This window comes from Sparus aurata, chromosome 6 (genome assembly GCF_900880675.1).
Source record: "Sparus aurata chromosome 6, fSpaAur1.1, whole genome shotgun sequence".
Lineage (NCBI taxonomy): Eukaryota > Metazoa > Chordata > Actinopteri > Spariformes > Sparidae > Sparus > Sparus aurata.
In genome coordinates, this window is record NC_044192.1 from 13,451,560 (window position 1) to 13,469,798 (window position 18,239).

At 42.2% G+C, this 18,239-nt stretch overlaps 1 protein-coding gene across 1 annotated transcript in view; it reads right to left on the reverse strand.

Moving 5' to 3' along the window:
• cdh22 (cadherin 22) overlaps positions 1 to 16,825 on the reverse strand; it is a 169,306-nt gene extending 152,481 nt beyond the window's left edge. The window contains exon 1 of the mRNA XM_030421451.1: positions 16,405 to 16,825. The gene's annotated coding sequence lies outside the window, so the exon portion shown is untranslated. The remainder of the gene's footprint in view (positions 1 to 16,404) is intronic.
• Positions 16,826 to 18,239: the final 1,414 nt, after the last annotated feature.

The following is an 18,239-nucleotide window of genomic DNA, read 5'->3' on the forward strand; positions in this document are numbered from 1 at the left end:
TCGCCATTTTCACCCAGAGTTGTCTGAGGTGAGATTCACTCTAATATTTAACATTTATTTGTGAAAAATGTCAAGTCTTTATATTTGCAGCTCATAAAATAACATAAATGATTAAATGATACGGGATTCTGATGGCGACAGAGCAAATGTGGAATGATTGTCTTGTTTTATGTACTTTTCTTTTACTGAAAAGAGAAGAAATACTAGTAATTCTGTGCCCCATGTAATTGCATAGAGTGAAGTGTATAAAAACATTTTTTATTACTTTTAATAATTCACAATGAGAGCGAGATTCTGCTTCGGTGTTTACATCAAACTGTCATTGCCTCAAGGTCGTCCCAGTGGCAACCACAACATTTTAACTGAGACATTGACCTCTGGGGTCGGAACAAAACCTCAGCAAAAACCTTTTCAGATTGCGGCAATCATATCTCCCATTAATGCTGCTTAAATGTGAAGGTTTAGAAAGGTTAAGAAAGTGACATTTCAAAGTCTGTTTGAATAACTAAAAAGGTAGATGCTATATAAATACTGTCAATGTATCAAAACACACACTCTGAAGAGAACTGCCCTCAGCAAGGCAGTGGCAGAGCGTAGGCGTGGCCTGCTCAGGTGTGTCAGAGCCGACCAATCGGTGCAGACTGGGCTTTTTTTAAAAGACCTTAAAAAGACAGTCAGTTAATCTGGGATGGTGGATGGGTGTGCTGCAGCAATATGTGAAAAATTCAGTTTTTTTAAACCATATACACATTTTCCAGTAGTCTGAAGTATGAACCTGAATTGTGTTTCTGAAAATGTCTCCACCAATTAAACTGAATTTGATTGCACAACAGGCCAGAAAAAAGAAAGGCTTCAGACAGACCTAATGACAAACTGTCATTTTGAGACAGCAGGTGAAACAATGTTCTTGTTTTTTTCGTGGTCGTCTCCCCCTCGTCCAGTAACAGAATAACGAGTGCTGTTTAACAGTGGCAGTAGAGCAACACAGTTCAACAGCACTCCTTAAAATTTGCAACCCACTTCATCAGCTGTAAATGAAATGGCCAATAAAAGGACCACTTTGCCAATTTTAAACCGAGATTGTTTCATTCTATTGTGGAAGCAACATTCAAAAAGGACATAAAATGTCCGTCTGTGTCTCCAGGGCTTGATTAAAATCCTCACTTTCTGCCGTCTGATGAATGGCATGATACTCGAAATTCAAACCACATCATATCGCTGGCTTCTTATTTTATTTGTAGTCCAACCTCAAAAGACAGATCTTTAATGTTAGATCTTTGAGATCTCGTTAGCTTGCTTGTAGTGGAAGATAAGAAACCTCATGGATAACAGCTGAGAGCGATATACCGCAGAATACTTTATGGACACAAACAACTATGATAAAATCATAAAAAGGCCTTGCTACAATCAATAAAACTGAGTAGTAGTAGTAGTAGTAGTAGTAGTAGTAGTAAACACCTGCGCTTGACAGTTTGGAAATACACAAAAGAAAAGATCCCCCAAATTACCTTTGCTATTAGCAGCTAAAGTTACAGTAGCATCAACCCTAAAAACATGGGAAACACACAAATAGGTCGGAGAAGAACTTCTCAGTAGTAAACCGCTCTTTCATTCCTGTTTTCCTTTTGGCACAGACTCGGCTTGCTCGCTGAGATAAAAGCTCAGGAAAATGTGACAATGTGGAGCTAGAAATGACATGTTGATAGCTTGAAACTTTCTGTACTGTGTGTCTCTCTAATTAAAATGTAAGTAACCAAACATACATCTTTGGAATATAAAACAGTTGGAATATAAAACAGTTGAAAACAAATTTGAATTTAGAAAAAAAATGCTGTAGGGTTAAAAACATTTTGGTATTTAATGTCCTCTTACTTCTGTTTAAAACTTCAGACAACCTCACTGATTAGCCGATGCAAGCTACAGCAAACCAAAAGAATGATGCAGCCAACTAGATTGGCTATGCTACATCATCATATATCTATATTTAATGCAATATTGTGCTTTAAATATTCAAATGTATAAATCTAGACTGTTTCAAGTTTGACTAGTTCACAGGGCATGTCAAAACTGTGTGTGGGGAGGGGGGGCAATTTAAAACAACTCTGCAATAATCACAGTCATGTTTGAGGACAAGCACAATCATGTTTACTTTCAATTTCCGAAACTTAAAAGGTTAGGAGCTCGTACCAATGGTCTCACAAGAGAAAATTCCACTGCGAGTACAAAGAAACTATTTGCCACGAGGTCTCTCTTTTCATTTCCGATAAAGAAAAACATTGCAGAGAATGAATCTATTTTGACACCAAGTGTCATTGCAGGAGTGAATTGGAAGGTACAGAGAGAACAGCTTAGAAAAACTGAGGGTGAAGTGATTGAAAAAGAGAGGAGATGATAAAGTGAAGAGGACCGTGGTAGCGATTAATATCATTTGCCGGTAAATCCTGGTTTCGCTGGTTTTTCCAATCATAGCTGAAGCTCCGAGCCAAAGCAGTGCTGCGAACTGGGGCGGCTTCACAATCCCCTGGCTCAGAAGTATTGTTATGTCCCTTGGGTATTATCTTACAAAGCCCATTATGCCGCAGAAACAAAGAGGAGACACAGGGCCCAGAACCGTAGTAGCTCTAGCGTGCGCACAGACGTAGGCACACACACACACACACTTGCACGCATAGTGGTTTAATCTTTGCAAAGATATGTATTATCAGTACAAATCCCAGCGTGTCCCCGGATTACTGATATGTGTGCATGCAGCTGTGCACCATTAAAAACAGATGTGACATCTTCATATCATAAATTCCCCGAGACAGATAATGTGAGTGCAGCAAATTCAGCACTGTGTAAACAATGCATTAAAAAAAAAAAAAAAAAAACGGCCAAACACTTACACCACATAACCCACCGAAGCTTGTAATTTCTTGTGGATGTTCAGTGAATTAAGCCGGTACAGTCGTAATCACCGGTGCTGTCGGTGGCATATGCACTCGCTCGTTGAGTTGTGAGCCCGCTCCCCCCACAATTTTGTCAAATGAGCGATCGTGCTCGCAATGTGAAAACATTCGCTGTGCGGGAAATTGCAGATTGCACTTCTGTTCCGCAATTAAAATCTAACTGCTACTGTACGGGCGCAAAGGCACCGCTGTGGTGAGACTGTCAGTCACTCACTGTCTCCAATTTCCAGCTGACCACCCTCCAGTTCAAGAGGACATTTGAGAGTATGACGTACGCACACACACACACACTATTGACTTATTATCTCCAGAGCTTTTCAGACAACTGGTGTTTCCAAGTCAGCTTATATAAGTGCGGCTGAAGTACCGTGCGATGTATATGGAATGCTGGACCGGCGAGGCTGCGCTGGGTCCCTGTCAGAGAAGTTCACTCCTGTTCGAAATGCTTACAGACCACAGGAACCGTTCAAAGGTATTTCATATCAGACATGCCGTGAATCTCGGTCTAAAAGCTCTACTTATCTATGTTTTAGAGTCTAGTCAACACTGCTCTGTGAAGAGAGCCTCAGCTCACTGGAGAGGGAACTTTTTGAAACCGCCTTGGCAGATCTGCTTTGTAACCCTCACTAACTTTGTCGGATGAGCCTCAGAAAGATTTAAGGTTTTCTGCAGGATTTCAAAATCTGAGAAGGGGAATATACTCTTGAGGGGTGTCACGCAGTACATGATCCAATCTGATACTCACGGCGTTGTCTGCGTCTTTTCCCCTCCTCTCGGATGTGTTTTATAAGCTTTTAAGAGTTTAGGCACTGATGTGAAGATTGAGTGACTGCGACCTTGAGACTCGCAATGTCTTCATGTTTTTCTGCAGGTTTATCGTTGCACAGTTCGAGTGGTGCGCTGGCATACTAAAACCTAACCAACACCACCCCTAAATTGATGACAAAAAAACACACCTTACATTCTCTGTCATTGTTTTAGATGTGTTTCTCCAATACGTGTGCTGTCCTTAATCAAACTACTCCTGGACCTGGACCAGTTTTTGATGAGGCAAGACAAAGAACAAAAAAGCATAAAAAAAAATAAAAAGCCAATGCTTCTGTGTACGACTCCCCAGAGCAGCTGGTGTTGGTTTGAAATAAAACAACATTATATCTACATTAAAATTTGAAATGTTCCTTCTGTTGAAAATCGGGTTCTCAGCATCCTTTCTCTAATACTGCACAAAGTCCCAAAGCAAACACTAATGGGGAGATTAGGAATATATTAAGCCGTCTAACAAACCCGCACCAAAATACAGTCTTCCTCCCAGCTTTTCTCAGGCTACCCTCTTCTTCTTCCCTTTTATTGCCTCTTTCCTTTTTTATCGTTTATCTACGAACATTCCAGTTTGCTAAATGGATACATTAGATTATTGTCTGCATGCCTTCTTGTACTTTTTCTACATAACGCCACCCCCCTTTCCCTTTCCAGGCCTACTCAGTCATTTACTGACACAAGCATTTCTATCTTCTATAAATAGTCAAATAAGTCACTTTATTGTCAATTAGACAAGATGGCTTTTATCTGCAGCGGCCTCAACAATCTTCACAGCTGAGCTGCACATCATTGGTTTAGTACAGCCGGTCGGAAACGTTCGTGCTGAACAGGGCGGGATGATAACAGTTTAAAGTGCAGCATCTTAACGACTGTGATCTAATCTCTTGATCGTTTGGTTCAAGCGCTACAACATTGTGGTATTGTCATCCAAAAAACAACAACATATGGACTGTAACAGGTTGACTTAATGTGACTCAGATTTCTGTAAACCTCAGTGTAGACCATTTACACACAACACTGTCGACGTTCTGCTAAACCACTTAAAGCAGTGGTTCTACTACTGAGTTGAATTCATGCCATTTTATGAGCATTGAATGCCTGTCTGCCTGTCAGCAAGTGTTCATCTTTTTTCAATGAGCTTTGATTACCTGTGAGGTTGCGTGCCATAAAGACAATGGGCTTACTTTGTTTAATCATGTCACTGTCCAAGATGTTAAAGAAATAGAACATTTGACAGCATGATCAATGACGGAGGTAACTTATATAACATACATCCTTATTCAGTAGCAATAGATACATTTTTTAAAGTTCAGATCAGACATGTAAAAAAACAGCTTGTCTTTATTGTTTCATCATCAGCTGTCACATTTGTACCATGAACTACTGATAGATCAAATCTTTTGCAAAACGTATCCGTTCAGCGTGGCTTTTTAATGTTATGTCTCAATTTTATGGTTTTACTGTATATATTTTCATTTTGTTTATTTGTTTTTATCTTAACTTTACATTCTGTTTTTCTATTTTACTGATTATTGTTGTTAGTATTGTTCTATTCTATTTTACATCATTAACATATTTTAAATTTCCTAATTTATTTATTGTTATCCTTGTTGCTTGTATTAATCTTTTTTATTCAACTTTTTCAACTTAACTACTCATCTTTCATTGGCATTGGCATTAGTAGTAGTAGCATTAGTCTCTAAATCCATGATTGTTTTCTTAACATCCCATGCCTTTTCAGAGACTTGCAAAGCACGACCTCATCAACATGTGTGAACAAGTCATACTACAACACAATACTTTTCTAATTTGTCTAAAATTACTTATAGTAAAATAACTGCACTTTAATTAGATGTAACCATGCCTACTTGTATTGTCCCTGTCAAATAAACTTATAAATAAATAAAATAAAAAATAAACGCTGTAAATGTCAATAAACAACTGTAGTGTATAAACATGCTAACGAAGAAACGACCAGTGGCTGCTGTGCTCACAGCTCGGGATCCCTGATGACTTTAAATGCTGATACTGCCACTGAGAGTTCTTGCTTGCATTTTGTTTATAAAGAGCTAATTTATGATTTTTCATATAGCACACAAGTACGCACACAAAGCCGGTGAGACCTTTACATTTGCAGATGGGAATGTCAGGAGGAGGAGGGGGGAAACCTGCAGTGGCTAAATAGAAGAAGAAATTATGGGCCATGCTCTTTCACCAGGGCTTAAATTGGACAGTGGAATAAACCTTAATATGTCATCACTATGACTCAACATGGCACCTCAGTGGTCATTAAGCAGACAAATGATGGTCTGGGCCCGGCAGAGCCGCGACTGTTGGAAATGTTGCAGGTTGTTGCAGGAGACCAAAAAGAACCAAGAAAGAGAAACGACCTACATCCATCCATATTGGGAAAAAGGTTACGCTGGTCAGGATTTGTGGGGCTGGAACCTATCCCAGCATGCACTTGGCCACCCGATGAAGACACAAAAAAAACAAACACACAAGAACATTTCTTTCAGTTAACACGATAAAATAAGTGAGGCACTAGAAGGAAACCACAAACTCAGAACTGTAAACTCCACACGAAAGAACTATAATCAAACTTGACTTAATGGCAGCAATTCTAAAAGCAGAGCGAATGTGAAGCACTGATACATACAGGGGGAAAAGAGGAGGGGAATTTAAAAAGGATTATGAAGCAAGTCATAGTGGAGAGAGAGAGCGAGAGAGAGAGAGTTCAGACACAGCAGGATAGCAGCACGACAGAAACACCATCTCACAATCTGTGTTGCGTCGCGACAGAGCACGTAACTATGGACACGGCGTCCAAATATAAGAGGTGAGCATTTCATCTCAAAGCCCTTGACTGACGAGGAGACTGATGCACACAACACTTCCAGTTACGAATGCAAAAAAAAAAAAAAAAAAACTGTCAAAATGTCCCACATCACATCGTCAGTTTCCATTCATTTATTTTCATTTGCGTTACACTGCAGCCAGCTCGAGTGGCATCGATTCTCAGGCGGTCGCTGGAGACACCAGACGCTCGCAGCACAATTAAAGCATCGAGATACTCCATTGAATAACTGCTGTTTGAGTTTTATGCAAGTTTCTCATTTTCTTCTCTTTTTCCAAAGGGAGCCATGAGGATTATGTCATGATTTGTTTCATGACTTCCTAACAATACAGCTTTTTCTTTCCATACCCTCTCGGGGACATGTCTGGGGGATATTATTGAATTCTCTTCCATTATGAGGCATTGTGAAGATTATGTGTTTCCCATTGAAAGGGAAAATGAGCTGTAACTCGGTATTATCAGGTATTTGTCTGCGATGTTGAGCCGTGGGCTTTGTTGTCCTGCACAGGCAACTCGTCTGATGGGCTTCTGACCATAATCTGTGACGCGGGATGATTACTCAAGCGGACTGACTCCAGAGCATGATGGGACACCATCACACAGAAGAGCCTGAGGGGCTGCTGCAGAGTAAAAGGGGGCCTACAAATGATCACAAATGTTTATGTTGATGGAACATGGAGATGTTTCCTTGCATAACTACTGGAAGTAAATAGTATTTATTTGTAGCAAAGTTAGTTTTGGGTTCAAATTGCATTGCCACTGCGTGCGAAGGTTCCCAGGATTTTTTAGCCGAGTCTGAAAATGTTTTCAGAAGCAAAGAAACTTTTGAAGTTCTCAGCACAGAGGCACACAGCATCACTCTGTGTACAATGTGTCTGAGTGTGTGTACACGCATGCTCATGCACTTATCGGTGTGCATGTGTGTGTGCGTGTGTGTGTGTCTATATTTGTGTGTGTAAGCATGCTTTACCCAGCAAAACCTAATACCATTAGTAAGACCGTACAACTATCCCCAAGAGTGTGTTCGCAATGCATAATTCAGCGAAACACATAAAAACTTAAAAATTTTGATCTTTTTTGCTGTTTGTGTATGTGTGCTACTGGGTGGCAGTGTGAGACGGAGCACCATCAGAGAGTGTTTCATAAAACCATACCACACGCTGATACCTAAACTACTCAATCATTCATCAGGGGTGGGGGCAGAGTCCTCTGCATGATCGAAATTTCAGACTATTAAGTCTGAGGGCTGATTTTCTCATGTCTGAAGGCGATCTGCTGCGGCGGCTCAGCGTCACTTTCAACCACCATTATTTAAGCATGTCTTTTCTGTTACGGCCGTGCAAGGTGCCAACTGCACCACGTTGGAAAAAACAACTTAGCTCCACTCCCGAGGAGTCCCTAAAAGGCCTGTAATAAGAGTTATTACTATGCCAGCAGATAGTTATATCCATTCAGACTGCAGACACATTTCTTAAAACTGCCACTTAGCACACGCCTCCCGTTCTCTGTCAGTCCAGATACAATGTGAGCGTTATAGATCATAACAGCGGAAGAGTTAGTAAAATATTGTAACACTATTAGCTATACATTATGCAAATAATGCCACCGAAACCATTCATCATCCTCCATTTTGGATGCTGCAAAGCAGAAAGTGGAAAAGAGCAACAGTCTCTCGGCGAACTGGTATGTCTGCTACATTACAACAACAACTAGTGTGTACAGCACTACATAATAATATCTACTCATCTTCGCATCAACATTGCGACGGCTATAAACTCAACCTTTAATTGTCACTTATTAGATGCTATACCCTCTGACAAAACAGACAAACAATGTGCGAGGATGTTTCTGCAATCAGCTCCGTGTTACACACCAAAAAAACATCATTACACAAGAACTATTCATCAGCCGAGAGATTAAAATGTCACAGAGAGAGATGAGAATGAGAAAGGGCAAGATAGAGAGGGGGAAGACAAAGGCAAAGAAAAGTAGCCGAAGCTTGTGCTAGCCACTCACAGGAGCCGACTGTCTGTTGCTAGGCTGAATTCAACAGACAGCTGAATGAAAAAAGAGATTCAGTGTAATTTTAACAAATATACAAATGCCTTATTGACGTTTGTTCATTCATCCATTGTCTTATCTGCGTATTCCTACTCCGGGTCACAAGGTGCTGGAGCCGGTCCCAGCATAGACTGTAGAGAAAGGCTGGAAAAAAAAACCCTTGACAATTTGCCAGTCCACAGATGGACCGACATGGATAGGGCACTCGCTTCCACTCGCACTCGCATCTACAGGCAATCTGCGGCCTCCAATCAACCTTACATGCATGAATTTGAACTATGGCAAGTAAGTGGGGCAGCTGGAGGAAACCCAGGAATATAGATTTGTCTGTCTCCGAGCAGCGGTTCTAACTGCCGAGCCACAACGCTGCGCTTTTGTGTATACATGATGAACATAAAGTAAGTGCACAAGTGGGATACATTTGCATTACAAAGCACATAAATATTCAGCCACAAAGGTAAAAGATCCGTCACTCCCTGCTGCCACCTTATCTCCCAAAAAACAATCCGGCTCTTAACTTACTGAACCAAGATAACTCATTAAATGGGCTTATTTTGATAATGGAGCGTTTCATGGTCTGGTTTGCAGGCCGATGGCACCGCACAGAGAGCGGCCTCTTTCCCATTACGACTCCACCTGAGTCACTCTGCGAGTCTTTGAAAGTGACAGCCCATCATAAATCTCATTTCAGGGACACTCGTTGTCAATGAGCATCCTCAGTCTGCAAAAATGTCACCTTATACTGCCAGTAGATAATCATAGATGAGACAAGAGCTGAAAAAACACGAGCCTCCGCTGTCAAACAGAATGAAACTCATATTTACTGACAATACAGTCACTCGCCGAGCGGAGGGGAAAAAAATTAACTAGTATTGAGTGTCGAATGTTTACTTATTAAAATGACCCCAAAAGCCTTCCCGCACGCCGATTGTATGCATAAATCAGAGAAGAAGCAAACAAAACAATATGATAATAACTTATTCGTCTTCACACCAACTCTAATCCTTTGTTCATTTTAATCTCTTGCCTACGAAAAAAAATAAAAATCCTCTTGCATCTGTGCACAAATGCCTTCGTGTGTTGTGTGCGTGTGTGCGTGTGTGTGTGTGTGTGTGTGTGTGCATGTATGTGCGCGGTGAATCACTGTGTTTTGTGTGTCTCAATACACATCAAATACTTCAGCCTCGAAAAAACGTGGATGACTTTCCCTACCTTGGCAGCCTTCATCCCTCCAAAGCCGACACTGACGCAGAAATACACCACCGCATAAGCTCTGCCAGTGGGGTTATGCCAGACTCCGAGGAGGAGTCTTTGTGAACCGTGACATCCAGGTGAAGAACTGCCTGTTTACAAAGCAGTTGTTCTTCCCACTCCAGTGCAAGAGGCACACACCTAGACCTGCAGACCAGCTGCAGAACGCACACTGACTACCTGGATCCCTTCACCAGAGATGGAATCCTGCCTCCGGGAAATCATGCACGTTAGGTCGAAAGACAAAAAAAAAAAAGCAAGAAACAGCAGCACACCAGGAGACGGATCGTGAAATACCTCTCTTCAAACGGCAGCAATGTACTGTACAACAAGTGCGATATGTTCAGTATCTCAATCAGAGCGTCTTATCTTCGTCTCCCGGAGCAGATCTCGTTAATTTCAGATATGGAGCATACGCGGGTGCAGGTTTCTGAACCAGGGGATCGTGCTTTTGATACGCCATGAACGTTCTCGTAGTGCATGTGTGTTCAATCGCAGGCTCCAACGCGTCCTCATAGCTAAACAACTGAAAGTATCAATTATCAGCATTTCACAAATCGATAAATACCACCGTTTCCAAAAGATTGACAGCTGCGGCAGCTGCGGCAGCTGTACCAGCGTACACACGTTACGAACCTCCGTCGAGCGGTTGCATATTGGTTAGGTTTAGGAAAACATTGCAGTTTGGGTTAAAAGAACTCACTTTTGACCTCCTGTTGGGACTTTTCGCTCTGTAGACAGTACTACTTGTCCTCACTTCCTCCCCTGCAGCTGCTGTAATAACTACAGCCGCTGGAGGCCGCCGCCGAGCAACAAACACAAATGAGGTTTGTAATAAGCTGCTTTCATTTTCGACTTATACGATTGCTTTTCTGATGATGACAATCTGCATGTTCAACTACTACACCACGAACAAATGCATATAGTAGAACTTTAACACGAATGTTAGCGCATATATGAAGTAAGGAGTTTATGTTGCTCACGTTTGGAATCATAAGTGCATCCGAAAACAGGGTACAGCAGGAAGCAACAGTGACAAACTATTTATGCGCAAATGTCTGGAACTTAGGCGCGAGTCATAGCATTTGGATTGAAAAAAGGGCAAAAAGAAGTGCGTCTAGACTGGGTGTCATATTTACCGCCGAGTGGAGCCGGAGCCAGTAAATACAGATGACTTCAGCTGAGTCATTTGATCTGGGAATTAGTGCAGAGTAATCCCTTGAAAGACCGAAAGACAAGAGCTTGATGTTTGTGAGTGTTAGTGGGTGTTTGTCCAGAGTGAACAAGGTACAAAATCATGACGCTTTTGACATTAAATCTAAACATACTGTCTTTCTTTTTTACATTTCATTGCAGTGCTTTATGATACAACAAAAAAGAAAATCCATATCTCAGCAATTGCATTAGTCTGCTTGAAGAGTTGTTTTTCTTCAGTTCACTGCCCAAAGGTCCTTTGGTGATTTCGTTTTGCTGCACATTTGAAAGTATGCATTCAGATTAAGTTGGGTCCATTCGGCAGCACCCCCTTTGGCTTCGAATGGCAGAAGAGACCGATCCCATATCAGCAGATTTTACTGCATCGCAAGGACAGATGGAGTCAGCAGCTGTCTGAATCTTGTTAGTATCCATTTTTCTCCTCTTGTTGCCTTCGTTCTTTGTTGTTTCGGTCGCACTGGGAATCACAGTATCGCACTTGTGGTCTTTGAAAATGCGAATCTAACCGGCCCGCAACGTCCTGGCAGTTGTTCTTGTTTGAAAAAGTGATAATCATTAAGAGAAAAAACCTCTGAGCGGCTTTCAAATGTAGATCTAAGGTCGTCAAAGCTCCCGTCTGATCCGCCATCAAAAGCGTGGCAGGCATTTAGTGTCAGCGTGGTGGTACTTAAAGTATACTGAAATATAACAGAATTAGTCTCCGACTTACTGTAGCCGGTTTTGGATATACCGAAAAGCAACAAATGTTAAATATCACATTTATTGTAAATAACCAAGAAAAAGATTATCGTGCTTAAAAGAATAAAATGTTTTGGGTCAACTGGCCTTTTACTGAGATTTAAATGAGTGAATTGATATTACTCTTGTGTGCGTATGCAAAATATGAGGCTAGAGGCAGCAGGTTATTGTCCTAGCTTAGGATAAAGACTGGACGCAGAGGGGGAAACACCTTGACAAAACCAAAACCAAAGTAAAAAAATTACTTCCTCTAAATAGTACTAACTAGCACGTTATGAGTTCCAGCATGAAACCACAGCTTCACTTCTGTTTGTACACAGATTAAACAAATGAGATACAACACGTTAATTAATAAAGTTGTTCCCCTGATTCCAGTTTTTACTCCAAGTTAAGCTTAGATGAGCTCCTCGCCCGCTGGCTGTAGATTCAGATTTAGCACACACACGAGAGCGGCATCAACCTTATTTCACTGCAGGAAAGGGGAAAAAAAGCACCAAGTTATCTTTTTAAAAGGTCTAATTAACTCTTTTCTGACCCGACTGACTGGCGAGGATTTGAACAAGCCTGGCGGACTAACCCGGGAAAGAGTTCTGGGGGTAGCTTTGCCCCCAACCACGGTCTCGCAAGCAATTTAACCTCTAACACTGCTGCAACAATGACCGTAAAAAAAAAAAAAAAACCTGTGTGAGTAGCCTGTTTCATCACCTGTAAAAAGCACTAAAAAAAAAAAAAAACCTAGCCAAGTTTCCTCAGCAGAGCCACAGAACTCAGAACAAGAAAAAAATTGTCGGATCAAAGTGTTGCCTGTAAGCCTCTCCTTGAAATCAGGTGCAAACAGGGCTGGAAAATCAAGCACGGAGCCCGTCCACAGCCCTCAGCCCTCCGCTCTCTGTCTCCTCCTACCTACTGATTCCATCACAGAGCTCAAGAGCTAATATGGTTGATGCAGTCCCTGCCCGGAGGGGGTAATGAGGTGACTAAGGGGCTGACCGTCCCTGACCGGCGTCGAGACAGCAGGTGTGAGCGGCGAGGGGTGGGACAGTGAAAACATGTGTGTGTGTGTGTGTGTGTGTGTGTGTGTGTGTGTGTGTGTGAGACAGGGATTAAGCCTGCTGTGTGAATGAAGCAGGCACACTAAGCACAGGTCCAGATCAATTAGTTGGCCTAATCTGTCCCCCCTCTCCGTTCGCCATAAAGATGCCTCCGTATCTTTCATCTTTACTGCCATATATCAACCTCTCCCTCTCCTTTCTCTCTCCACTCTCTCTCCTCTCCCTCCCTCCCTCCGTCCATCCGAGCCATCTCTCCTTTACACGCCACGTTTGTGCTCCAGCCTGGTAAACGGTAATCAATGTCTCACAACGGTGGACTGCTTCATCTAAACGATTTTTCAGGAGGGCTTTGTGCGCGCGCGTGCGTGTGACAATAAGACAGGGACGAGGGAGCGTGCGCGGAAGTTTTGTGCGTAAGTAAGTAAGTATTTTTGTGCTTCTGTGTCTCTGTGTGTGTGTGTGTGTGTGTTGAGAAATGTGCGAACGCCTGCTTGGAATTGGCACTGACTCCAGGAGCTCACAGTAATGCATTCACTTTTGGTACATAAATCACAATCAGCCCATTCTGCCATCTGGGTTACTGCTACATGGCCCTTGTAATGTACACGCTGGTTAGACCACCGGCTGAATAAATGAGGAGGCCCAGGATACAAAGCACGATACTCGTCTGTAATGGACAGTGAGGTGGTGGATTTATTCCCCTTTTTCATTCTTGCAGAGAAAAGGGCATTATACTCTGTGTCGTCCCGCCGGTGAAGATGTGTGTGTTTGTGTTAGTGTGTGTGTGTTTTTTTGTGTGCATTGGGCTAAAAAAAAACACAATGCCCACTGTGGCTGTAGGTATATGTGTGGGCGTGACAAATAAACTTCAACCACCACATAAATTACAACCACCACACTCTGAGATGTGACGGGAAATTGAAGAAATGTGGAAATTTTACATCGGCGACGTCGAAATCTACAAAGCACCCGGGTAAAAGATGATTTTAAACAGTTTCAGGGCAGTTTGTCTTTAGATATCTCTACCTCATAAACTGCAAGAAAATAATCACAAGTGAGTTAGTTACACTTTTTAAATTGCTTATGCCGATAAGATTAGTAATAAAAATTAGGTCAATCATTTTTGGGTTTGACCTAAAGTGAACTTTGAATGACGAATTCTGCCTTAAAGGGGCGCTATGTGTTTTTTGGAGATGGAATTTTTCATATTTACTTTATTAATGAGGCAATAATGCAAACTCAGAAATGTAAGTGAATAAACAAGCTGTTCTCAGAAGAAGATAAGGTCCCCAGCTGTTTGAAGCTAGATGAGTGGCAGGGTCCAACCACATACAAACAAAGTAAAACTGTATGAAGTTGTGTTGTCTTTTCAAGTCAGTTTGTTTATTCATTCACGAAAACGAAGAGGCCTTGTTTATTCAGTTTATTTTGACATAAACCAAATCAAATCAGAAATTTCTCCCCCGAAAACTACGTAGTGCTCCTTTAAATCTGCCTCAAGTTTTGCTGATCTGCACAAGTGTGCGAAAAATCAATTCTCCAAACACGGGGTCAATAGGGGTCACGGTCCTCACCCAGAGGTCCTGCCTCTTTGACGGATTCCTGTACGGATCCGGATCTAATTGGAAAATTAAAGCCATTGATTGGCCATTGGGACTAGGGGCATTTCTCTCACTTTCCCAAACACCAATTAGCTCAGGATAAATGGTGAGCTGAGGCACGCCTGCGGTCTAACAAACACACACACACAGCTCCCCATGTGCCCCCACACACACACACATACACAGTGGCAGGCACGCACTGATATCCTTGCACGTATACGGTCAAGAACACAGACACCCTAAAGGAGTCAACTCGAGCACTTCTAACCTCAGCCAAGGTCGCTCAGTAATATCGAGTCTTAAAGTGTACTGTAACCCCACGGTCAGAAATTATATTCTGTGCAATATGAAGCAAGCACACGAGTCCTGCTGCTGGGAGTACTCTGTATTTCGTCCACATATACCACAGAGATGAAAGGTCCGCCTCCCCTCGGAACAAATATATAAACTCAGGATGGGAGGAATCCGATCAAACTTGTTGTGACCTGCGTGTGCGTGGCAGTGCAGCGTCTCTGAAATAAAACCACGGCACAATGAGTGTCTTTTTCCCTCTAATGAGAGCCTGAGCTGGCATTTTTTATTTTGTTTCTGTCTCTCATCGACTGTTTTATGACTTACAGGGATATCTGATATTGAAGTACATCTAAATGCCAAATGTCTGCAAAGTCATTCGAGGAGAATGATTCACATAAATCCGCTTAAAAGAAAAATCACGTGAAACGTTGCAAGTTAAGGGGGGGCGGGGCTGAATTTGAAGTTGGATGTGTCGAGCAATTTGGATCGGGGGTCCATTAGATCCACTTTAGGATTTACAAACATTGATTAAAATATTAAATATGAATGACTAAAAACCGAAAGTGATTGATGGTAGTGAGGTGATTGTTATGCGCCCAGCAGTGATAAACATTATAAGAAGAGAGAGAAAAAGGACTGAATACAGCTGCGTCTGTGCAGGAATATCACATAACCAAAAGAAAATGAAATTAAACAGTTTCGCTGGTCGTGTAAGTCTGCATCCAGCCATTCAACAGCGTGGCACACATCCAACTTCCTCCAAAAATGCATCCTGTTGGCGCATCAAGTGGCTGCAGTCCTCGGGAAAACGCATCCCCACCGCGCGGGAGGAGCGTGCGGTCATTTTTTATTCTTATTTTTATTTTATTCGTTTTAAACCCGCTGCGATTTCATTTATGAAAAGTCTGCGTCGTTGTTCTCGCTACAGTTCGCACCGGCCCTTTGCCACATTTACACACATTTCTTAAGGGGGAGAAAGGGAAAAATGGAATTCCAGCTGCCGCGCCAGACGAAACGCTCGCAGCGCAATCTGGAGACTTCGTTGTAATCTAGACACAATCTTTTTTATTTTTGGTTGCGACGCAATTATCAACGTGGGCTATACACTGTGCAGTCACACCACAGCTGACCCCGTCGTTATCCTAAAGCAAAACGCTACAGTGATCATCCTCCGCTGTTTCTGCTCTCCGGCGCACTGCTCATCGCCGCCTTGCTGTTAATTCGTGTCACAAGTGGCAACAAGTTAGGTGCTGACGTCCAGCCCTTTTTTTTTTTTTTTTTTTTTAGTGCAGATCAAACTGGCGCAGTGCAAAATCTGCCACCGAAAAGCCGCCTCTTCGCACACCAAAAACCACACCAGCGTGCGTGCTTTTATCCAATCCCCCCCCCCCCCCCCCCGCTCCGCTCGCAATGCAAAACTCCTACAGTCCAGAAGCGTCATGCCAAGTCCAGCGTGGAGTTGTATGTTGCAGGAGCAAGCCGAGGCGCGGCGAGGCGAACTTTCCCATCAAAATTAAAAACACCCAGACACACACACACACACACACACACACACTCAAAGTCCTTACCTTTCTCATCGGATGGCGGAAACCAATGCCTCTCGCTTTGACAAGTTGCAGGAGGTGTGGGGAGGGGGGGACGCGGTGACGGCTACTCAACTTGCCGCTGCTCCCCGAGAATGAAAGGCGTACGATCCCCTGTGTGGTAATACTAATAATTCAAAAAAGAAAAAGAGAGAAACCCCCACAGAAATCGGAGGCACAGAAGCTCTCTGCGCGCCCCGTCTGCCACCGCGCTGCGCGTCTGGAGTCTCCGCTTCGAGGAGCGCAGGGAGAGGGACTGCCAAGCCGCTCTCGGCACGGCGCGGTGTGGAAAGCCCCTGGTGGTGATGGAGGGAAGCTACAAATGGAGAGGTGGAGAGAGGGATCTAGAGAGAGAGAGAGAGAGAGAGAGAGATGAGTAGCTTAGTTGGAGTGTGGGAGCCACCGATGGAATTAAAAAAAAAAAAGTGATAGGGAAGCATTTTGTTGTGCCCCAGCTCCTTTCACAGGCGCGTTCTCTCTGATCGGCTCCCTCCACAGGCACTGTAAATATTCTGGATGTCGTGAATACATGCGTCTGACAGCATGAAAAGTAATCTCTTGAGAGAGAGAGAGAGAGAGAGAGAGAGAGAGAGAAGATGTGACAACAAGTCTGTGTGGCAATAGTGAAACAAAAACATGATGAAACATGAAACAGTCACCATTAAACAAGAAATAAAGAAAATATATGTAATACATCTGATGAAATACCAAATACAGTTCCAAAATAAAAGTGAGGAGGATTTGTTTAACAGAGCATTACTGAAAGTAATAACTGATCCCAGGGCACGGGAGATCCACACAGGTGCTACCATGACCTCCGTCCTGATGGTGTATTCACCACAGAGGGTGTGATAAATCACTGAGGATTACCCTCCCTTTCCCTGCCACTCCACTCTCACAAGGCAGTGACATACTGTGTTGTTGTTGACCCCGCAATATTGCTGGATATATGAGCCATCATGTTCAGTTTTGTTCCTGTTAGCTACAGATGGGGGAAAATACCAGGCAATGAGTTCAACATGTTTTCAAGTTAAAATACTAGTTAAGGAGAAAATCTTTGGTTTTGTCAGTATTTAGTATGGAGGAGCATTAGGACCACAGCGTAAAAATAATATTGTGAAACAGAAATAGATAAAAAAAAAAAAATTCTCCAGAATTTTGATTCTCATTTTAACCTCAGAATTTAGAGAAAGAAGTCAGAATTCTGAGGAAAAAGTATGAATTGCATATAAAAAAAAAAAAGAAAGTAAGGATTGTGAAGGATCAGAATTGTAGGAAACAAAGTCAGAATTCTGATGGAAAAAGGCCCAATTTTGAGCTAAGTCAGAAGTCAATGGGGGGGAAAAAAAAGTATGAATTGGGAAAAAAGTAAGAATTCCCAGAAAAAAGAGATTCAGAATTTTGAGTTTAGTCAGAATTCGGAGGGAAAAGAAAGTATGAAGTATATAAAAAAGTGAGAATTCAGAGTTTAAAGTCAGAATTGGTAAAAAATAAATAAATAAATAAACAAAATAAAAAAAAAATCTAAATTGTGAAAAAAATGTCAGAATTGTGAAAAAAGTGAGAATTCCTAGAAAAAGTCAGCAAATTAAAAGTCTGAATTCTGAAAAAAAAATTCAGATTTATGAAAACAAAAGCCACAACTCAAAGTTGCTTTTTACTTTTACTGTGGCCTGAATCCCCTTCCATAACTTAGCAAGGGAGAACTTCCAAGACAACCAACTGATCCTCATGAATCAGTGATAGAACCAACAATCACTGTGTCATCAGACAAGTTTGTCTTACATGGCAAAGGCACTGTGCATTTTTTACAACCACTA